The sequence below is a fragment of the Pelophylax lessonae genome, assembly GCF_965119305.1.
Source record: "Pelophylax lessonae genome assembly, chromosome: 5".
Lineage (NCBI taxonomy): Eukaryota > Metazoa > Chordata > Amphibia > Anura > Ranidae > Pelophylax > Pelophylax lessonae.
Genome location: NC_138772.1, coordinates 32499263 through 32523364, shown reverse-complemented (window position 1 = coordinate 32523364; position 24102 = coordinate 32499263).

Here is a 24102-nt window from a genome sequence, read left to right as displayed (position 1 = left end):
TGTTCCAACATGACTGCGCACCAGTGCACAAAGCAAGGTCCATAAAGACATGGATGAGCGAGTTTGAGGTGGAGGAACTTGACTGACCTGCACAGAGTCCTGACCTCAACCCGATAGAACACCTTTGGGATTAATTAGAGCGGAGACTGCGAGCCAGGCCTTCTCATCCAACAACAGTGCCTGACCTATCAGATGCGCTTCTAGAAGAATGGTCAAATATTCCCATAGACACTCCTAAACCTTGTGGACAGCCTTCCCAGAAGAGTTGAAGCTGTTATAGCTGCAAAGGGTGGGCCAACTCAATATTGAACCCTACGGACTAAGACTGGGATGCCATTCAATTTCATGTGCATGTAAAGCAGGCATGTCCAACCTGCGGCCCGGCGGCCGCATGCGGCCCAGAACCGCAGGCAATGCGGCCCACTGCCCCCTGACAATTTTTTGTTTTTTTGCTGGGGAGGAAGGAAGTCGAGTTGGGGGCACGGCCACAGAGGCTGCCTCGGAGGGGATCATCCACTAGTTGTGTTAAATTAGTGCTGGGGGGGGGGCGCGGCAGCACGACGGGAGGGCGCAGCTGCATTTTATTACTTTTATACCTTAACTATAGTATATATTTTATATACGGCCCGAGAAAATTTCTCTACACTCAATGTGGCCCAGAGAAGCCAAAAGGTTGGACACCCATGATGTAAAGGCAGGTGTCCCAATACTTTTGACAATATAGTGTTTATGGCCAAGTTAAGGTTGGGTTCACACTGGTGCGAATTGGATGTGGGTTTCTTCGCATCCGATTCTCAAGTCAGAAGATTGTGACCGGCTCTCAATGGAGTTGGTTCACACATCTCCGGGACAGCTGCAGAGTGGTTTGCAGGAAATTCGTGTGTGTCTTCTGGCCAGTTTCAGGTCCGAATTTAGCCAAAAATCCTGAAACGGTGAACGGGACCCTTCTGCTGCGAGCCGCTTAGCAATCCAGTGTGAACCCAACCTAAAGGAAGAGTTCTCCCATATTATTGGTGAACATTACAAATTCTGGGGGGAGCGTTCTACACCCAAGTGGAGGCCCGGGGAAAGTGCTTTCTAGTGCTCTCCAAGGTGGCTGAGGCTGCTGTACAATGCAAGGCTGGCGATAAGGCAGCGCTCCAACTTAGAAGTGATGCTTCTCCATGAGAAACATAACCACTTTTCGTCTGCTCACTAGAGCTCTACTGCGGCAAAGTGGCTCTTGTAGGTCTGACGACATAGACCTACGTCGCCAGACACTCCCCTTTCTCGGCGGCGCGCGCACACCGCCGGAGGCTCGCTCCCGCTGTATTCAGTCACAGCGGGCGTCGGGCCAGGGGAGGAGCGGCGGTGATCGCCGCTGCTCTTCCCCGATCGTTGGGGAATCGAGTGTGGAGATCCGCCCCCCTGTGTAAACAAAGTGGGCGGATCTCCTAAGTGACAGGCAGTGTCAGATTGCAGGGTTCAGCATAGCTGAACATGCGATCTGTCCCTGTGTCACTCAGTCACCTCCCCCCACACACGTTAGTAAGCACAGGCATACATTAACCCCTCCCTCTCCAATAAAATTAACCCCTTCCCTGCCAGTGCCATTTTTACAGTAACAGTGCATATTTTTAGCACTGATTACTGTGGTAATGTCACTGGTACCCCCAAAAGTGTCAAAAATGTCAGTCAAGGGTACGATCTGTCCGCCGCAATGTCGGAGTCCCGCAAAAAAAATCGCAGATCGCCACCATTACTCGTTAAAAAAAAAAACACCAAAAATGACATAAATCTTTCCCTTAGTTAGTAAACGCAATAACTTTTGCGCAAACCAATCAAAATACGCTTATTTTACCAAACATAGGTAGCAGAAAACAAATTGGCCAAAAATTTAAAAAAAATTAGATTTTTACATTTTTTTGGGGGGGAATTTCATATGAAAAAATGTGAAAAATATTGTTATTTTTTCAAAATTTACGCTTTTTTTTTGTTTATAGCGCAAAAAGTAAAAATTGCACACGTGATCAAATACCACCAAAAGAAAGCTCTGTTTGTGGGAAAAAAAGGAGGTAAATTTCGTTTGGGTATGGCGTCACACGATCGCGCAATTGTCAGTTAAAGTTGCACAGTGCCGAATCGCAAAAAGTGGCCCAGACGTAAGACAGCAAAATCCTCCGGTGGTAAAGTGGTTAAATAAATTTTGTTTTTGGTTTGTGGTGCTCAGATACAGTAAAAATCGGCTTTAATGGCCTTAGTGCCCAGCCACCACATATTTGCATCACATAAACATAAGAATGGCCAGCGCGGTACCCAGAGATCACTGTTGAAAGTGTTGCTGATGTAGCACCCTCCTAGGTAGGTTCTAGTGAGAGAGTATAGTTTTCAGCTCTGTCTGCTTACCAGAGGGGCTGCAGGTAAATCTATATTGTTCTCTGCCTACCAGAGAGCAGGATCTGTTAGGGAGGTCTGTTCATTGTGCTCAGTATGCAATTCATTCAGTCTAGAGAGTGTTTCACGCTGGTCCAATAGGGAGGCATGTTGGACAGTGGGAGGAAACCTGACGAACGGGTGCATAGGCTTTTGATACAGCCCTGGTGATTGGCAGAGGGCAGGCTGCCTCAGTGCATGTTGGGATACTGTATAAAAGCCGGGAGCACATGTGCTCGTGGTCTTTCGTTTTAGAGCGGAGTTTCGGAGGGAGGGGGCAGCTGCCTCCTCCTCTGTAGAGGTCGTTCTGAGGGCCGGAGGAGTGGTCAATAGGAGCTGAAACCAGAGGTCCAGGGAAGCTGACTGAGAGGGGAGACACTGGAGGTCCTGTTTCTGCAGTATCGTGAATACAGGAACTCGTGTCAAGGGGCCTGACCTGACGGGGGACACCCCTGCTCATAGGATAGTCAGTGGACGGGTGTCAGCAGGAAGAGGATGCTAGGTAGAGTGTCCTGAAGATAGGTGATCATCCATCAAGTCACCTTGTTAGAGAGAGTAAAGAAAACAAGAGACTAAACCCCATTCCTCCCAGTGGCAGGGTGAATTAACAGCCTGGTTGTTCCATATCTATCAGCAGAGATTTGAAGATAGAAGTCCTCAAATGTTGTGAATAGTTCACTTGGAGTATCCCACTATTCCCTTCTCCTATCCCAAATACCAATAAACAACAAAACACCAACACCCCTAGACTGTTTATTTCTGTCAAGAGCCAACAGGAGCAAGGAGGGATCCAGGAGCTTTATCTAATCATAACCGTGTGTTGTTAACCAGTGGAGCCCGCAGAGTCAGTATCCAGCAGTCCTTACGGGGGCAGTGCTACACTGATCAGCAGGGGCGTAACTACAGGGGTTGCAATTGCAACCGGGCCCCATGCTCCAGGGGGCCTGTGCGGCTCCCCTGTACACCTGCATAGGAGGGATGGAGGGGGCAGCATGTAGATAAATTACTGTCCTCCTTTTTCCTCCTGTAGCTGAGATTGGTTCCTCTGTATGCTGCCCCCGCCACTCCTCCTATCCAGTTAATTTGTGTTCTGCTTTCTCTGGGTCCCTGCATGCTCCCCTGCCCCCCCCCCCTACTGTGCTGCCCCCCCCACTGGGCTTCCTTCCCTCTCCTACCGGCTGCTGCAGGGGGTGTGTCAAAATAGAGAACCAGGAAGGGGTCAGTAAGTTTGTAATTTACCAGCTCCTTCCTTTTCTGAATGTACAGAGTCATAGTCAGTGACATTGTAAAAAAATAAATTAAAATTATAAAAAATAATACAATTAAAATACCAAAAAATAAAAACTACTGACACCAGTGGGAGAACTTCCAGGATTGCAAAGGTCACACTTGCGACCTGGACCTGGCATTCCACCACCCTGGGGAGGCCCCAAGATGGCAGGAAGGGGGCCCACTGCAGAACCTGTGAAAGGGTCCCACTGCAGGACCGTAATAAAGGGCCCCAGGATCAGTGGGAAAAGGCCCAGGCTTTAAGGGAAGGGCCCGGCCAAGGGTCCGGGGGGCCCTTCATGGTTTCTTGCACCGGGGCCCTGAAGGTTCTAGTTACGCCTCTGCTGATCAGGTCTGAGGATTTGTGTACTGCCACGTTGATTGATGGTGTCCTTATCATTTACATTAGGGGGCACCTTACTGTAAACACCTTAATGCATTGCTCAGCTTATATGGGTTGTTATTTCACAGCAACTTTATCACATATTCCTTCCATGACTTCCTAAGGCGTGAGCCCATGCCATGATGCCAGGAGGTCAGCCAAAGGAATTTTTCTGTTTGTTGCTCTCACTAAACTGCCGTACCTGACCTGGAAACATTTCAGAGTAGACCGAATCCAGCTCCTTTCCTGCCATGTGCAGGACTCTACCTGCCCTTCATTTCCTCTTCTCGTTTTCCCACATTATTGGGAAACTCAAACCCAATCTCCGCATTCTTGTGAAGTTTTCTTGCTTGGAGGAGGCCCTTATGTGGAGGCTTCCAGCTACGGAAGTTGGTGCAAGAGCTATGGCAGCATTGTACTTCAAAGTGAGAGATAAGGGTGTGGGAATGGCGCTGTCTATAGTGAATGTGTATATAGTAAGACAGGAAGGTATATAAAGTATGCACAAAGATCAATGAATGAATAAATAAATATCAATATGGTACCAACGATAAATAATGATCATAAATACACCTAAAATATAATAATATGCAAACCTTATAAAGTGTAGAAATAAATAACAATTATAGTGAATAGTGCATAAAATTATAAAATATAAATAAATAGGGTCCAATAAAGTGCGAGCATAAATATTATAGCAAATTAATCAATAATTAAGGTGACCAGTGCAAAATGCAATGAAAACAATAGAAAGTAAATAAACGGGGTCCAATAAAGTGCAAGGATAAATGATGTAGCAAATAGATCAATAATTAAGGTGACCAGTGCAAATACAATGAATAATGAAAATATAAAGTGACCCCGTGACAGCGAAAAAGGCTGTGCTGTATATACCAAAAAATGGATGGTGAATAATAAATAGGAATAAACTAAGGTGATCTAATAAAGTGATGAAGTGAACAAATTAGTCCATATAAGTGACTGAAGTCTTCATATGGTATACTGGAATCAACCCGTGGTGGATGGTAGGTGAGGTGCTCAGTGCCCCTAAAGTAGGTAGCCCACTCACCAGAAATACCCACCCCACACAGGGGTAAAGAGCGGGTATATAAACAGTGTAATTAATTCCTCTGATGGGTCCTGGTCCACTCCAGGGGTCCTGGGATAGGAATGTATGAAAGGTGCCTAGTAAGGCTCCGGGATGGTTCCCACAGGGATGCCCAGGTATCAGGGAGGTCTGCTCTCATGTATAGTACACAAATTTCTCAGTGTAAAATGAGCATGTAACAGATGTTGGAACGCAATGCGTTCCGCGCAATAGCCGAAACCGGAAGTGATGCGATGGCACTGTACGCGTTTCGTCATCCAACGTCTTCAGCAGCCGAAGTGCACACAGAAAGGGATTTTATACCGGTCAGGGACCAGGGATGCATGAACTGAGTTTTTTTATGTCCTTGGCCATTTTGTGAGCATTCTCCATCTCTGTCTCTATTGTCACTTGTAGCCATTGACAACAAAGACTCAAAGGTCAACTGGTGTGTGAAGAGGTTTCCAGGCTTTATCGATTAATTCTTCCCTCACTTCCAATGTTCTGGGGTTCACTTGTGTAGAAATTTCTCTTTCAGATATAAAGGTGCCAGTAAGCAGATCTGTGCCTGTACCTGCTGGTAACCTCTTACTCACTGAGGCACCCCTGAGAGGTGGTTCCCTCCCTTTTTAAGTGTTTGCCCCAGCAAAAGGCAGTACTTCCCCAAAAGCCCAGGAAAACCTAGTCAGCAGAGGGCAGTGCTTCTCCAAAAAGCCAGAGAAAACCTGCCTAGTAGAGCTAACCCTTACATCCCAGCAGAGGCGTAACTAGAACCTTCAGGGCCCCAATGCAAGAAACCATGAAGGGCCCCCGGACCCCTGGTCAGGGCCCTTCCCTTAAAGCCTGGGGCTCTTCCCACTGATCTTGGGGCCCTTTACTCTCATGGCAGGGCCCTTTATTATGGTCCCACAGCAGGACCCTTTCACAAGTTCTGCAGTGGGCCCCCTTCCCACCATCTTGGGGCCTCCCCACGATGATGGAATGCTAGGGCCCGGTTGCAAGTGTGACCTTTGCGATCCTGGAAGTACCCCCACTGGTGTCAGTAGAATTTATTTTTTGGTCTTTTAATTGTATTTTTTTACAATGTCACTGACTATGACTCTGTCCATTCAGAAAAGGAAGGAGCTGGTAAATTACATATTTACCGACCCCTTCCTGGTTCTCTATTGTGACACATCCCCTGCAGCAGCTGTCAGGAGAGGGGAGGGAGCACAGTGGGGGGGGGGGGGCAGCACAGTGGAGATGGGGGGACCAGGGGAGCACACAGGTTTCTGATTTCTAGTTGTACATTAACTAGAAATCAGTAGAACATTCAACAAACAAAACATTTTCCGTCCATCTGCTTACATCTACAGCCCTGGACAAAAGTTTTGAAAATGAAGCCCACTGCCTCAGCTTTTATGGTGGCAATTTGTATGACCCTTGATAACGACAGCTGTGTGCTGACGAAACGCGTCGGTACGTTTGATCGCAATCATGTTGCCACGTCATTTCCAGCTCCGGGTGGAATGCAAACCGGAACGTGGAAACGGCGTTCCTACCTGTTTCCCCCGGCTTTTATGTCTCTGTTTACTGCGATTAAAGAAACCACCATGTAAGTGTATTTCTTTTAATAAACACTCCTTTTACCGATATACTTCACCATGAGAGTTTTTCCTTGTCAATTGTAATATGATCAATGGGAGCTACACTTCTTGGCTTTGAGATCACTCCAAGGTGGATGGTAAAAACTCCTTTGGAGTCACTTAGAGGAAATTGAAACAACTGGTTTATTCGCCCATTCAACATCCTGTCTTTAACCTGTGAATCAAGGCCTGAACCGACCCCCTATAATCAAGGGGTCTGTTCTGTCTGGTAAGCACACATCGGGTGGTCCTGTATCTTGGTGGAGGTGCTGGAGATTATAAGAAGTGCAATTATAGGATCTATCAGAAACTCCATACTTATATCTGGACTGATTTATTTATTTATGATCCTATCTACCATCCTTTGTTTGGATTTATTGTTTGCACTATATTTATTTAGTCTGCACTTTAGGACCACATATCTATATATACAGTATATAATTTATTTATACACTTATTATATGTGATTGTTGCAATTTGAGTTTATAACCATTAACCACTTTACGACTGCTCACAGTAATATTACTGCGGCAGAGTGGCTCGTTATCGTCTGACGACGTAGTACTACGTCGTCAGACACTCCCCCTTCTGGGCGGCGCTTGCGCGCCGCCGGAGGCTCGCTCCCGCTGTTTTCATTCACAGCGGGAGTCGGGCCAGGGGAGGAGCAGCGGCGATCGCCGCTGCTCTTACCCGATCGTCGGGGATCGAGTCTGGAGATCCGCCCGCTGTGTGTAAACACAGCGGGCGGATCTCCATAGTGACAGGGAGTGACAGATCGGACTGTTCAGCATAGCTGGACATCCGATCTGTCCATGACTCACTCAGTCACCTCCCCCCCCCCACACGTCAGTAAGCACCAGGCATACATTAACCCCTCCCTCTCCAATAAAATTAACCCCTTCCCTGCCAGTGTCATTTTTACAGTAACAGTGCATATATATAGCACTGATTACTGCAGTAATGTCACTGGTACCCCCAAAAGTGTCAAAAATGTCAGTCAAGGGTCCGATCTGTCCGCCGCAATGTCGCAGTCCCACAAAAAAAATCGCAGATCGCCGCCATTACGCGTTAAAAAAAAACACCAAAAATGACAGAAATCTTTCCCTTTGTTAGTAAACGCAATAACTTTTGCGCAAACCAATCAAAATATGCTTATTTTTTTTACCAAACATAGGTAGCAGAAAACAAATTGGCCAAATTTTTTTAAAAAAATTGGTTTTTACATCTTTTTTGGGGGGAATTTCATATAAAAAAATGTTAAAAATATTGTTATTTTTTCAAAATAAACGCTCTTTTTTTGTTTATAGCGCAAAAAGTAAAAATCGCACAGGTGATCAAATACCACCAAAAGAAAGCTCTGTTTGTGGGAAAAAAAGGACGTAAATTTCGTTTGGGTACGGCGTCGCACGACCGCGCAATTGTCAGTTGAAGTCGCAGAGCGCCGAATCGCAAAAAGTGGCCCAGACGTAAGACAGCAAAATCCTCCGGTGGTAAAGTGGTTAATTGCACTTGGATTTTTATTTATATTTATTTTATTTGATACTGTGAGTTTGCCATTTTGCACATCCTGCATATATATATATACTTCTTATGCACTAGCCAGTGTTGTTTTATCACAAGGTTCACACATATTAAGGTATCAACTTATACCACCCACAAGATTGGTTGAGCGCAGCCATTATATATCAATATATAATGTTTTTCATATATACTCCAGAATGTTATGAAGAGTGATCAGATGAATTGCAATTAATTAATTGCAAAGTCCCTCTTTGCCATTAAAATGAACTTAATCCCATAAAAAAAAAACATTCCTTCTGCGTTTCAGCCCTGCCACAAAAGGATCAGCTGACATCATGTCAGTGATTCTCTCGTTAACATAGGTTTCAGTGTTGACGAGGACAAGGCTGGAAATCACTCTGTAATGCTGATTGAGTTACTGTATAATTACAGACTGGAGGGTGGTGCTTGAAATCATTGTTCTTCTTCTGTTAACTATAGTTACCTGCAAGGAAACATATGCAGTTATCATTGCTTTGCACAAAAGGGGGTTCACACGCAAGGGTATTGCTCCTAGTAAGATTGTACCTAACTAACCATTTATCAGATTATCAAGAACTTCAAGGAGAGAGGTTCAATTGTTGTGAAGAAGGCTTCAGGGCACCCAGACGGTCTCCTACAGTTGATTGAGCTGCGGGATCGGGGCACCACCAGTGCAGAACTTGCTCAGGAATGACAGCAGGCAGGTGTGAGTCCATCTGCATGCACAGCAGAGTTGTATAAAGTACTGGAAACCCATACTTGAGTAAAAGTACAAGTGCTCGATCAAAAAGTGACTTGAGTAGAAGTACTAAAGTATTCAACATTTTTTGTACTTAAGTATTGCAAGTAGTTTTTTTAAAAAATTTTGCTACTCAAGTACTGAAAGTAAAAGTACCAGTAGTTTTGAAAAAAAAATTGCTACTCAAGTACTGAAAGTAAAAGTACAAGTACTGTGTTATGTAGTTATTAAAGAAAGAAGTCAAAGGTTTGAACATCATATTGTTTTTTTTTTATTTCAAATGCTGCTTTTATTTATACATACAGTAGCTTTTATTTTCGTATGCGCTGATAATACACATGTTTTGAGCTTCATGAAACCTGCCATCTACTGTTCTGGCAGTGGTAATTTTTATAATAGTAATGAGTAACTATGCAGCACAAAAAAAAATATCGGAGTAGAAGTATTGAAATCATCGAAAAAATGTAGTGAAGTAAAAGTGGAAGTAGGAGAAAAAAATTATATTCTAGGAAAGTACAGAGACCGCCTTTCAGTACTTAAAGTGGAGTTCCGGGCACAAAATAGACCTTTTTTTTTGTGCCCATCCGCTTGCTTTGCTTCACCTGAAAAGGAATTGGATAGTTAGGATTTTTTTATTTTTTTACTTACCTCGTAATTGTAGAAAGAAATACTCACCTATTTTCACTTCCTCCCTCTGCGGCCTCGGCCCGCGCCGTCTCTTCCGGTTTGCAATGATTCCTGGGAGCTGAACGTCATCGCTCCCAGGAATCAACGCGACGGCACCGGCCCCGCTCGTCACTTCCGGTGCGACGCCGCATTCCCTGCTAAACAGCTTCTGGGCATGCCCAGAAGCTGTGGAGGAATGCGGCGCCGCACCGGAAGTGACGAGAGGGGCCCGTGCAGGCGCATTCTGGGAGAAGAAGACACGGAAGAGGACGCAGAAGAGGATTGCGCCAGCTTCAGCTGCCCACAACAGAGATGGCAACGCTGTGGAAGAAATTTTATAAGTGAGTATTTCTTCTTGCAGGTAAGTGCGAACCGGGACAGATCAGAGGCTAGCCATTGTGGAATGTACTAGCCCGGGGGTATGTTCACTGAAAAAATGTTTCTGTGCCCGGAACTCCGCTTTAAGTACAGTAGTGAAGTAGTTCTACTTAGTTACTATACATCTCTGACGCACAGTGAGGAGAAGACTTTTGGAGGATGGCCTGGTGTCAAAAAGGGCAGCAAAGAAGGGCTTTTCTCCAGGAAAGGGCTTCTCTCCAGGAAAAACATCAGGGACAACTTGATATTCTGCAAAAGGTACAGGGATTGGACTGCTGAGAACTGGGGAAAAGTCATTTTCTCTGATGAATCCCCCTTTCCTATTGTTTGGGGCATCTGGGAAAAAACCTTGTCTGGAGAAGAAAAGGTGAGCGCTACTATGAGTCCTGTGTCATACCAACAGTAAAGCATCCTGAGACCATTCATGTGTGGGGTTGCTTCCCAGCCAAGGGAGTGGGCTCACTCACAATGTTGGACCACAGCCATGAATAAAGAATGGTACAAAAACATCCTCCAAGAGTAACTTCTCCCAACCATTCAAGAACAGTTTGGTGAGGAACAATACCTTTTCGAGCATGATGGAGCACCTTGTCATAAGGCAAAAATGATAACTAAGTGGCTTGGAGAATCTTCTCGGTGTGTGGTGCAGAGAGAGACTACCTTAAAAATTTTGTTATTCTGGTATAGGACCCCGTCCAAATTACATAAGATTGACCCGTCTTTCCCGGCTGCTTGCTGGCGCTGTAGTACTGGGACGGGTACCCTTTTTCATATTTTCTGCCAGTGTCCTCTAATTCAACCTTTCTGGGCAATGGTGGAGTCGAAGCTACAGTCAGTAACGGGTCTGTCGCTCCCGTTGGATCCCTTGCATTATCTGCTGGGCCTTCCCTTCCCCGGGTCTCCAAGCCTACCAGGCGGTTACTATCTTTCCTCTTAGTGGCTGCTAGAAGAGCAATCCCGTTGTGTTGGCGGCAAACGGGGCCGCCTGATGCTGTTCTCTTTCAACACCTGGTGTTGGAGATACGGAGAATGGAATTCCTAACTGCTACGGTTCATGATGAAGTTACGCGCTTCAACGCTGTATGGGCGGATTGGGATATGCAGGACTCTAGCCTGAGTTGAGTGTGTGGTGCGGGTGGCTATTTGCTGTTTGCTATGCATTTTTTTCTACTATCCTGTACTTCGGAGTCTTTGGTTTATTTTATATAGTCTTTCTCCCTTGTGGCATACTTTGTTGTAACTGCATGTTCCAATTGGGACTGTTTGATCTCGTTTTGCAATGTTATGGTTTATTGTCTTTTCTTTTTTTAGATGTCCCTTACCCCTTGTTTGTTACTTATCTATGCTTCCATTTTCAATAAAAATTACAATTTAAAAAAAAAAAAGTGGCTTGGAGAACAAACCATCGTAAATTTGGGTCCATGGCCAGGAAACTCCCCAGACACTAATCCCATTGAGAACTTGTGGTCAATCTTCAAGAGGCGGGTGAACAAAAAAAAACTCAAATTCCTACAAACTCCAAGCATTGATTATGTAAGAATGGGCGCCATCAGTCAGGATGTGGCACATAAGTTGATGGACAGCATGCCAGGGAGAATTGCAGAGGTTTTGAAAAAGAAGGGTCAATACTGCAAATATTCACTCTTTGCAAAAACTTCATGTCATTGTCAATAAAAGCCTTTGACACTTATGAAATGATTTTAATTATACTTCAGTATCTCATAGTAACATCTGACAAAAAGATCTAAAAACACGGAAGCAGCAGACTTTGTGAAAATTAATATTTGTGTCATTCTCAAAACTTTTTGGCCACAGCTATATAATACCCAGATTACATATTTCATAAGACACACAAGCCTGTACAAAATGTGGTGGTCCTGTTTTAGGGGTGTCACCCCTTAGGACGGCCATTTTTCTGGACTGTTCACACGCGCCTCTGCTGTCTATGAAAAGAGGTATTCATGCGGAAAGTACAGTTCATTAGCGGCAAAGTGAAATAATTATTAAAACAATCGACACAAAAGATTCATGGGAGCAAACAACAGAGGCGTAGTTAAAAGAAAAGTCCATTTACGGGGTAAAATATAGGACATGGCCGGTGTTCTGTCATGCGGGAAATCTTTTTTTTTTTTTTTTTATATTTGCGGTATCCATTGAAATACGTATTTATTCTCTAGTGTAATATTCTTGTAGGTAAGGAAACTTGAAAAAAAAATTGTTGCCTACAGAAGTACTAAAGTGTTTTTCTAAGTAAGGCTTGTTTTAGGATATTTTTAATGAAGTTTGTAAAGTGGTTCATATAAGGTCGCATGCCAACAGGCATGATGCAAAAGCCATAAAAGCCTTGTGTTTAGCTTCGGGATACACAGGAATTTTTAGCAACTAGAAGCTCATTTTCATTGGACATACTGCACACTAATGGGAGCTGCTACATAAAAGATTTAGAATGATCAATCTCTCACAATGCCTCAATTTAAAGGGGTATTAACCACTTTACCACCGGAGGATTTTCCTGCTTTACGTCCAGGCCACTTTTTGCAATTTGGCACTGCACAAATTTAACTGACCATTGCGCGGTCATGCAACCCTGTACCCAAACGAAATTTACATCCTTTTTTTCCCCACAAACAGAGCTTTCTTTTGTTGGTATTTGATCACCTCTTCGCTTTTCATTTTTTGCAATATTAATAAAAAAATAGCGAAAAGTTTGCGAAAAAATTGACATTTTCTACTTTGACAGTTAAAAAATATCCAATATATTAAATTTTTGTCATATATTTAGGCCAAAATGTATTTAGCTACATGTCTTTGACAAAAAAATTCTCAATGAGCGTATTTTTAACCGGAAGATTTTACCCCATTCCTGACCAGGCTATATTTTGCGATTCGGCACTGCGTTACTTTAACGGACAATTGCGCGGTCGTGCGACGCTGTACCCAAATTAAATTTATGTCCTTTTTTTCCCCACAAATAGAGCTTTTTTTGGTGGTATTTGATCACCTGTGCGATTTTTAATTTTTGAAAAAAATAGCAACAATTTTGAAAAAAAAAAAAAAAACAATATTTTTTACATTCTGATATATAACATTCCCCAAAAAAAATGTAAAAATCAAAATGTTTTAACATTTTAGGCCAATTTGTTTTCTGCCTTCATATTTTTGGTAAAAAAAAAATCACAATTTTGATTGGTTTGCGCAAATGTTATTGCGTTTACTAACTACGGGAAAGATTTGTCGTTTTTATTGTTTATTTTTTTTTTTTACTAGTAATTGTGGCGATCTGCGATTTTTTTTTGTGGGACTGCGACATTGCGGCGGACAGATCGGACCCCTAACTGACATTTTCGACACTTTTGGGGGTACCAATGACATTACTACAGTAATCAGTGCTATGAATATGCACTGTTACTGTAATAATGACACTGGCAGGGAAGGGATTAACTTTATTGGTGATCAAGGGGTTAAATGTATGCCTCATGCTTACTGACGTGTGTGGGGAGAGGGTTGTGTGACACAGACACAGATCGAAAGGTTCAGCTATGCTGAATCCTGTAATCTGTCACTGTCTGTCACATGGGAGATCCGCCCGCTTTGTTTACACAAGCAGGCGATTTCCTCACTCGATCCCCGACGATTGGGGAAGAGCAGCGGTGATCGCCGCCTCTCCTCCCCTGGCCCGACTCCCGCTGTGTCTGAATACAGCGGGAGCGAGCCTCCGGCGGCGCGCGCGCGCCAGCGAGGGGGGACGGGATCCAGCGACATAGGTCTACGTCGCTGGACGATATCGAGCCACTTTGCCGCAGTACCGTCAACATGAGCGGTCGGCAAGTGGTTAAACCCAAAACCAAAAATGTTATACACTGCAGATTAACAATCATTAGATATGATGGCTGCATTAGTTTTTTTTTTTTTTTTTTTACGCTTTTTTACCCTCTGGTCTCACCTGGTGATCTGAACAGTCAGCCCCCGTTCACACTAAGGCAACCTGTGAGGCGACCTGGTCGCCTCACAGGTCGCCGTAGGTCGCCTCCCATAGGGAAGCTGCGGACCCGTTCTAATAGGAGCGACACAAGTCGCTCCGACTTAGAAAAAGGGTCCGGAGCTTCTTTGGGGCGACCAGGAGGTGACCGCCATAGACTTCAATGTTATGAAGTCCGTGGCGGCCGCTCCGAGGTCGCGGCGCGCTGCTCGCACCGCGACCTCGGAGGTCACGGTGCGAAGTAGCGTCGCCCCTAAGTGAACGGGGGCTAACACACCTACATTGTCTACATTGGCCTTAGTATGTGTATGTATGAATGCGGGCTAGGGACCATAGATTGCATGGGACTGAACAATATGTGTGTGTAGCACCCTCCTAGGTAGGTGCTAGGTAAAATATATATGTGGCCCTGTTCTGCTTATCAGTAGAGCCTGATCTGTTAGTTAGCCTGTCACATGCTTCCAGGTGTAACTTATTGGGTCTGGGGAGTCTCCCCACTGTATCCAATGAGGGATCTTGTTGGACAGTGGAGGAAACCGAGCCAATAGCACACCAGGGTTTATGACCGTCCCAGTGGGTGGGCATTGCTGCAATGCATCCTGGGATTGTAAATAAATCCTGAGGGGGCATGTGACAGGGTGTCTTTTGGCGGGAGCAAAGTCCCAGGAGGAGGCGGACGGCTGTCTCTCCTCCTGCTGAAGTGAGGAAGGTGGTCCAGGCAGTCGGCCTAGGGATCAGGGGTTGAGCTGGGCTGCAGAGGTTCCAGTGTACTGACCAGTGGAGCTGCTGGGCAGGAGACTTCAGGAAAAACCATGTCGTGAGTACTCAAGGACCTGCCCAGGGGTCTGCCTAAGAGAGGTGACCACTTCAGAATTATCAGGGGGATCAAGGAGCCAGCTAACCCAGAGTGTTACACTAAAGGGGGTGCCAAGCAGTTAAATCCTGAAGATTAGGGCATAAAAAGGGGGCGCCAGGAAGGGCCCTGAAGTTGCTCAGCAGTACAATCTGTCTTAACTTACAGCTTTCCTTAGGAAAGGATCACCTAAGAAAGCTTAAGGACTCTTTTCACAGCCAAGGGCAAAGTGAAGCAGAGGCCTAGCCATGACTACCTCAACACAGCGTTACTCAGCGTTACACAGCGTTAACCAGCATTTTTCAAGTTGTTCTTGCCGATTGTGCATAATTCTAGTCAGTTGGAGTATCCCACTCATCCCTTCTCCTATCCAAGTTCCTAATAAAACCTAAAAACCAAAGAAACTGGACTGATCCTTGTCTAAGGTAAACACTTGGAAACATGCGAGATTGTTCTACTGTTGCTAGTGGTAAACCAGTGGAACCCGTATTCAGCAGCTCCCAAGGGAGTAGTGCTACATGTGTAAAAGTGCTGAGTAAATTGACAGCGATTTATAAGTACCTGTCATAAATAAAATTTTAGTTCTGTAGATCATGAAAGCTCGGCATCACATGTGGACATTTCCTAGGGTGGTCTGCATGCAAAAAAAGCCTGCCTAGGATTGCCCACCCTTCCAGACTGACACCCACTCATCCAGACATTTTGATATTTCTATAATTCATTCCAACAGTCAGCCCACTGCTCCCATCGGGGCTGGGGGGCTCTTGGGAAGAGTACGAAGGCAGAGTGCTGTGATGTTTTCAGGAAGCTATATACAGCCCCCCTGCCAGCCTCTCCCACCAGCCATAATCTGCTTGCATTGCATAGAGAGGTCACTGGCCCTAAAATAAGGTGTGTAATGAAAACAAAAAAAAGCCTTAATTTAAATAAAATGACAATGACATGTTGATGAGAGGGAAAACCAGGGTGGGTAAACTCAGTGGACTATCATCCATGTGTGCAGGGTGGCCACTATGACCCACATTGCACCCATAGATGATCGTCCCTGGTTGACAGTGGGGGTGATTGATGCGGCTTTGGGGGGACAGTTGCAAGCATGGAATTGCTTCTCTTTGGTGAGGTGTGTGATGTTAGCTGGTATTGATGGTGTTGCTACTCACAACTGGTTTTCCAGATTTGCGTCTGTCAGTTTGGAGTGCAGTGGTACATTTTGAAAAGAACTGCTGGTGGGTACTGCTGGCGGGTACTGCTGGTGGGTACAGGTGGCTGGTACTCCTGGCAGGTACTGCTGGTGGGTACTGCTGGCTGATACTGCTGGCTGGTACTGCTGGTGGGTACTGCTGGCTGGTAATGCTGGTGGGTACTGCTGGCTGGTACTGCTGGTAGGTACAGCTGGCTGGTACTGCTGGTGGGAAATGCTGGTACTGGTACTGCTGTGGGTACTGCTGACTCAGGCTGGTACACTGCTGGCTGGTACTGCTGTGGGTACTGCTGGCTCAGGCTGGTATACTGCTGGCTGGTACTGCTGTGGGTACTGCTGGCTCAGGCTGGTACTGCTGACTAGTACTGCTGTGGGTACCGCTGGCAAAGGCTGGTACTGATGGCTGGTACTGCTGTGGGTACTGCTGGCAGGAAATGCTGTCTAGAGACTCAGGAGCAGCGCCGCGCTGGAGGAAGATAGAGGCGATGCTTCCTGTATTGGTTAGTCTCCTCACAGGCAGAGTGCCTTTGATATCACTCCACCTATGACTCACTCAGACTGTCAGGACGGAGCCTGAACTATACAGGGAACATTGGCTCTGTTCTGACAGCCCAGCTGAATCAGGCACAGAGAGGCCATATGTTCCCCACCCCTGCTGTAGGGGGTGTGGGCCGGGCCCCCTTGGAAGCTCGGGCCCCTTACAAGTGTATTGCCAGACCCCCCTGATGGCGGCCCTGTATGTGCAGTGGGTAGTATGTGCAGGAGAGGAGTGCGGAGTGTATGGTGGTGGGTAGTATGTGCAGTAGATGAGTGCGGAGTGTATGGAGGTGGGAAGTATGTGCAGGAGAGGAGTGCGGAGTGGACTTTGTCAGTAGGGCAGTGGATGGTGTCAGTATTTTATTTTTATGTATTTATTTTTTTACAATTGGGGGGGGGGGAGGAGGAGGACACAGGGAGCCAGGAGGAGGAGCACACGGGGGGAGGGGGGAAGGGGGCAGAGGAGGAGGAGGACACAGGGAACCGTCAGGGATGATCGACGGACAGTTGCAAGCACTGATCTCCCTGTATGATGTAGCACTGCCCCCTAGAGGACTGCTGAGAATTGCACTTTCTGGATTCCCCTGGGTTACCCATAGCAACAGTCTGTGGAAACGTATCACTTTAGATGCTTGGTTCAGACAATGAACAGTCCAGGGGTTTTTTCTAGCTGTAGTGCGCGGCAAGGCCGCTGCTTCACCTTGCCACTGAAGTGAAGATAAAGAATATGATCCTGGTATAGTTTTTATCTTCAGCATCCTAACTTGGCACCCCTTTCTCACTTGCTGTGTATGCTAGCTCCTGTCCACTGACTCCCCACTGGAGTGGTCCCCTTCCTGGGCAGACCCCTGGCAAGCTTCCTGGTACTGACGGACACTGTTTTTCCCAAGGTTGCTCTGCCTTCAACTCCATCCCTTCAGCATCCACTGGACCTGGCTTCCCGCCCAAAGACACCCTGTTACATGTGCCCTTGGCTTTTATAACGTATCCCAGAATGCACCACTGTTTGTGCCAACCCACTGGGATGTCACTGGCTGTTAAAAAGGTTGGGACTTTGAATGAGGTGTGTGAGAACAACCAGCCCTAAGTAAACAATACCGCTGTTTAACGTACATTGTTGAACAGGTTGATTCGGTTTGTTAGCAGGCTGGTCGGTAAGTATTGTTTGCTTAGGGCCGGTTGTTCTCACGCACCTCATTCAAAGTCCCAACTTTTTTCCCTTAATTTTCCATCAAAGGGATGGAGATGCATTGCTTTACCCGGCTTAAGTCTTTTTTTTACATACGTGTGTCACTGGCTGGGTTTCCTCCACTGTCCAACAGACTCCCCTATTGGATACATTGGGGACACTCCCTCAGCCCAGATGAATCACACATGGACACATGCCAGAATTATCCACCACTCTCCAGGATTCTGGGCAGGGATGGGGATATATTGTGGAAAGGGATGGATAATTCTGGGCGGGGATAGGGGTTTACATTGTGGAAAGGGATGGATAATTCTGGGCAGGGATGGGGATACATTGTGGAAAGGGATGGATAATTCTGGGCGGGGATGGGGATATATTGTGGAAAGGGATGGATAATTCTGGGCGGGGATGGGGATACATTGTGGAAAGGGATGGATAATTCTGTGCGGGGATGGGGATACATTGTGGAAAGGGATGGATTATCCTGGGCAGGGATAGGGATACTTTTCATTTTCATATATTAAGTTTTAAGAGTGTTAAAATAAAAGTGGGTGCACCGAAGGACTCGTGTTATGGCCAGTGGGCAGATTTGGTGGGAGGGTCATTGGGCGGGCCATGGGGAATGTTGGTGTTCAGGCCCCGGGGGACCCAGGCCTAAAGCTTTGTAAGGGGCCCCAAACTTTCTGATGGCTGCCCTGTCTACCCACCGTCATACACTCCGTACTGTACATTCCCTATTTAACATTACCGCATTCTGCACTATGTACAGTAAGTCCTCTCAAACCACACCCTCTTTAAGCCACACCCACGATTTAGCACAATTTAAGCCATGCCCACATTTTACCCCATTTTTTTAAATCAATGCCTGGAGCCCACTTAGGTAGCGGAGATGCCGATCCATGGGATTGACTGCACCAATTGCTGCCGGGCACCCGGGATCGCTCCCTGCGATCGCTCCCCACTGAAAGAAAAGGACGGTCAGCTGTTGTAAACCCAGCTGACTGTTCTTCTCTCTGAAATCACCACAGAGCGCCTGTGATCCTTCTATATAGGATCACAGGTCTCTATGATCATTTCACAAGTCCCTTCCCCCACAGTTAGTAAACACTCCCCTAGGCTCACAATTAACCCCTTGATCACCCCTAGGTTAACCCCTTCCCTGCCAGTGTCATTATTACAGTAACAGCACATAGTTTTAACACTGATTACTGTAGTAATGTCACTCGTACCCCCAAAAGTGTCAAAAATATCAGTTAAAAAGGGGTAGGAGAAGAAAAGCAGCGCCACCTCAGTGTAGATTAAAAGGTTATATATTACATAAAAACAACGTAGTAACTCACACAGAGGAAATCGTTGATCAGCAAATGGTGTTGGTTCATCTGCAACACTGCAGGGATGTTCGGGAAGTACACTGTGGCGGCCGTGGTCCTGGCTGTGCTGGTGGAGTCCGACACTTCCTGTGGTTCTGGCAGCGTTCAGTATCCAGGCTTACATCCAATAGTGGCAGGGGGGTGCTCGCGTTCGGAGCATGCGTGCTCCTTCCTCAGGCGATTTCCTCTGTGTGAGTTACTACGTTGTTTTTATGTAATAAATAACCTTTTATTCTACACTGAGGTGGCGCTGCTTTTCTTCTCCTACCCCTTTTTGTCTGTTGCATAGTCCCTCTAGCTCTGTATGAAGCCTGCAGCCACCTCCACCATCCATCTCCACTAACCCCAGGGATTGAACTATCCTGCATACCTCCTAAAAAGACTACCTACAGCCACAGTTGAAACTTTTTTCATAAGATCGAATGTACTTGACTCTTTCACTGGCGCAATTCGAACGGTGTGTATATGTACCTGTCTTGTTTTTTTAAAAAATATCAGTTAGGGGTCCGATCTGTCCACCGCAATGCCTCAGTCCTGCTAAAAATCCCGGATCGCCGCCATTACTAGTAAAATAAATAAATAAAAATGACATCGTTTGTAGACGCGAAAACCAATCAAAATATGCTTATTGCGATTATTTTTTATTAAAAATATGAAGCTGAATACAAAAAGGATGAAAAAAATAGATTTTTTTTTTGGGAATATTATATAGCAGAAAGTGAAAAATATTGTTTTTTTTGTTTTCAGAATTGTCGCTCTTTTCTTTTGTTTATAGCGTAAAAAATTAAAATCGCACAGGTGATCAAATACCGCCAAAAGAAAGCTTTATTAGTGGGAAAAAAGGACATCAATTTTATGTAGGTACAGCGTCGCACGACTGTGCAATTGTCCGGAAAGTAACAAAGTGCCGAATCGCAAAATATGGCCTGGTCTCTAAGGGGGAAAATCCTTCCAGTCCAGAAGTGGTTAAGGTGAGATTTATTCAGGCAGATAACCAGATTTAGCAATCTCTCCAATTTCCTTCTGGGTTGGACTGCAGCCATCGTATAAATCTAATTCTTTCAAGTTTAGTTTTTCTTTCTGTCTGATAGACAGCAAGCTGCCTAAAATAAAAATATACGGTAATTTCCTCCAAGGTTTTCATTTTATACAAAAAAAAACAAAAAATGACCACATAAAGTAGGTACCGATGTCATTAAAAGTGACTGTAAAAAAGCCAACATGCACGATGATTTTATACATTGGCGCTTGGAATAAATTTTTCCGCTCACCAAAGGAATTCAATTCAAAATACTAAAAACAACTTAATAAGCCATCCACAACTTGGCCCCCAGGTACATTGCTAACCTAGTCTCAAAATACCAACCAACCAACCAACCAAATTTTTCTCTTCCTTCCTCCCTAGACCTCCCGGTATTTTTGGGCTACTGCTTTCCTTGGTGTAGCACAGACCTCTTACCGGTCTCGCTGAGTTGTCCCAGGTTCTCTTCTCATCTGGGTCCCCCGGCAGCCAGGCACACAACACTTGAATGGTCTCTCTCACAATAATCAGGCAGTGGATTTCTTTTTGTAAGCTTTATGGTTGGTTAAACTTGGATCTGGTGTAGGGAAGCATTGGGATACTCCACAATTCAGTGCACAAAGTATTGGGAGGACACTCTCTATCCTGTCTGCGCTCTTCAGGGGCATCCCCCTTCTTTACAGAGACACCAGCACTTCTAGGACTCCCAGCAGGGCAGATCCCACTTCAGCAACAATGACACAGCCAAACCAGGGGTTAAACAGCAGACAGTCACTAGGATTCCATTTTATAAGCCTCTACCTTTAATATCTCCTGATACTTGGGTACCTCCTGTCCAATATTGGTTAGATACTGTACCATGAACCTCCAGGCTGGATCCTCAGCGCACCCCCTTAACTTGGCTGAAAACTGATTCCACTTCCAAAACTGCTTCTAGGATCCCACTTCCAAGCCCCTACTTTCTATGTCTCCAGATACAGTACTTGGATACCTCCTGTCCAATATTGGTTACATACTGTACCTTGATCCTCCAGGCTGGATCCTCAGCGCACCCCCTTTACTTGGCTGAAAACTGCTTCCACTTCCAAAACTGCTTCTAGGATCCCACTTCCAAGCCCCTACTTTCTATGTCTCCAGATACAGTACTTGGATACCTCCTGTCCAATATTGGTTACATACTGTACCTTGATCCTCCAGGCTGGATCCTCAGCGCACCCCCTTTACTTGGCTGAAAACTGCTTCCACTTCCAAAACTGCTTCTAGGATCCCACTCCCAAGCCCCTACTTTCTATGTCTCAAGATACAGTACTTGGATACCTCCTGTCCAATATTGGTTAGATACTGTACCATGATCCTCCAGGCTGGATCCACAGCGCACCCCCTTTACTTGGCTGAAAACTGCTTCCACTTCCAAAACTGCTTCTAGGATCCCACTCCCAAGCCCCTACTTTCTATGTCTCAAGATACAGTACTTGGATACCTCCTGTCCAATATTGGTTAGATACTGTACCATGATCCTCCAGGCTGGATCCACAGCGCACCCCCTTTACTTGGCTGAAAACTGCTTCCACTTCCAAAACTGCTTCTAGGATCCTACTCCCAAGCCCCTACTTTCTTTTTTTTTTCCATAAATTTTATTCCAAGCCCCTACTTTCTATGTCTCCAGATCCAGTACTTGGATACCTCCTGTCCAATATTGGTTAGATACTGTACCATGAACCTCCAGGCTGGATCCTTAGCGCACCCCCTTAACTTGGCTGAAAACTGATTCCACTTCCAAAACTGCTTCTAGGATCCCACTTCCAAGCCCCTACTTTCTATGTCTCCAGATACAGTACTTGGATACCTCCTGTCCTATATTGGTTACATACTGTACCTTGATCCTCCAGGCTGGATCCTCAGCGCACCCCCTTTACTTGGCTGAAAACTGCTTCCACTTCCAAAACTGCTTCTAGGATCCCACTTCCAAGCCCCTACTTTCTATGTCTCCAGATACAGTACTTGGATACCTCCTGTCCAATATTGGTTACATATGGTACCTTGATCCTCCAGGCTGGATCCACAGCGCACCCCCTTTACTTGGCTGAAAACTGCTTCCACTTACAAAACTGCTTCTAGGATCCTACTCCCAAGCCCCTACTTTCTTTTTTTTTTTCCATAAATTTTATTCAAAGCCCCTACTTTCTATGTCTCTAGATACAGTACTTGGATACCTCCTGTCCAATATTGGTTACATACTGTACCTTGATCCTCCAGGCTGGATCCACAGCGCACCCCCTTTACCTGGCTGAAAACTGCTTCCACTTCCAAAACTGCTTCTAGGATCCCACTCCCAAGCCTCTACTTTCTATGTCTCCAGATCCAGTACTTGGATACCTCCTGTCCAATATTGGTTACATACTGTACCATGAATCTCCAGGATGGATCCTCAGTGCTGCCCCTTTAGTTGGCTCCGGTAAGAATACCCCCCCCCCCCAGCTGCTGCTGAGCTGGGACCTCGATATTAATTCTCTACTATAAGCCCTCCAGCTCCCACTGAGCTGGGACCTTGATGAACTCTCTGTAAGCTTCAGTTAACCTGGCCTGAAGGACAGCGACCTCCTCCAGGACAAGAACCCTGCTGTTCTCCAGATACTTGGGTACCTCCTGTGCAATATTGGTTAGATACTGTACCATGAACCTCCAGGCTGGATCCTCAGTGCACCCCCTTTACTTGGCTAAAAACTGCTTCCACTTCCAAAACTGCTTCTAGGATCCCACTTCCAAGCCTCTACTTTCTATGTCTCCAGATCCAGTACTTGGATACCTCCTGTCCAATATTGGTTTAGTTATTGTACCATGAATCTCCAGGCTGAATTATCAGTGCTGCCCCTTTAGTTGGCTCCGGGAAGAATACCCCCCCAGCTGCTGCTGAGCTGGGACCTCAATATTAATTCTCTACTATAAGCCCCCCGCTCCCACTGAGCTGGGACCTCGTTGAACTCTCTGTAAGCTTCAGTTAACCTGGCCTGAAGGACAGCAGCCTCCTCCAGGACAAGAACCCTGCTGTTCCAGACCTCAGACTATTTATGGGCTCTCTCTCCCTCTTCTGGGCACACCTCCCCAGGGATTGCATCTTCTAGTCCACTACATTCTAGAACCTACTAGAAGGCAGTAGAAGGCTTGTGGAGCCCAGAACAGCCAAAAATAATCACACACTGCTCCACTATTTACAGAGGAGACAAAAAGACTAAACCTGAACCTCTCTAGCAACCTATTCCAGGAGGGTGCTACATTAGCATATAAGCATATAGTTAACTGCTGATCCCATCAGGGTTTGTTTGTCTTTTTCTAATACTTTTAGATAAAATGTTGAACTGAAAATTCTTTAGCACACCTTTTTGGAACAGAGGGGGAAAAGGCATCATATTTGGATGTCTGAAATTTCAATGTGCCAGTATGCCACCTGGTGTTGAACAACCCTCACACATTTCACTCCTAAAGGGATGCTTAGTCATAGACTCTGACTATGTTCCCTTTAGGAGTGAAAGTTGTTCAGCACCAGGTGGCATGCTGACGATTCATTAGGTTATACAGTAATAAACCGAAGATTTTTTTTTTAACCACTTAAGCCCCGGAAGATTTTACCCCCTTCCTGACCAGGGCCTATTTTGCGATTCGGCACTGCGTGACTTTAACGGACAATTGCGCGGTCGTGCGACGCTGTACCTAAACGAATTTGACGTCCCTTTTTTCCCACAAACAGAGCTTTCTTTTGGTGGTATTTGATCACCTGTGCGATTTTTTGATCATGCGATATAAACAAAAAAAGAGCGACAATTTTGCAAAAATAACAATATTTTTCACATTCTT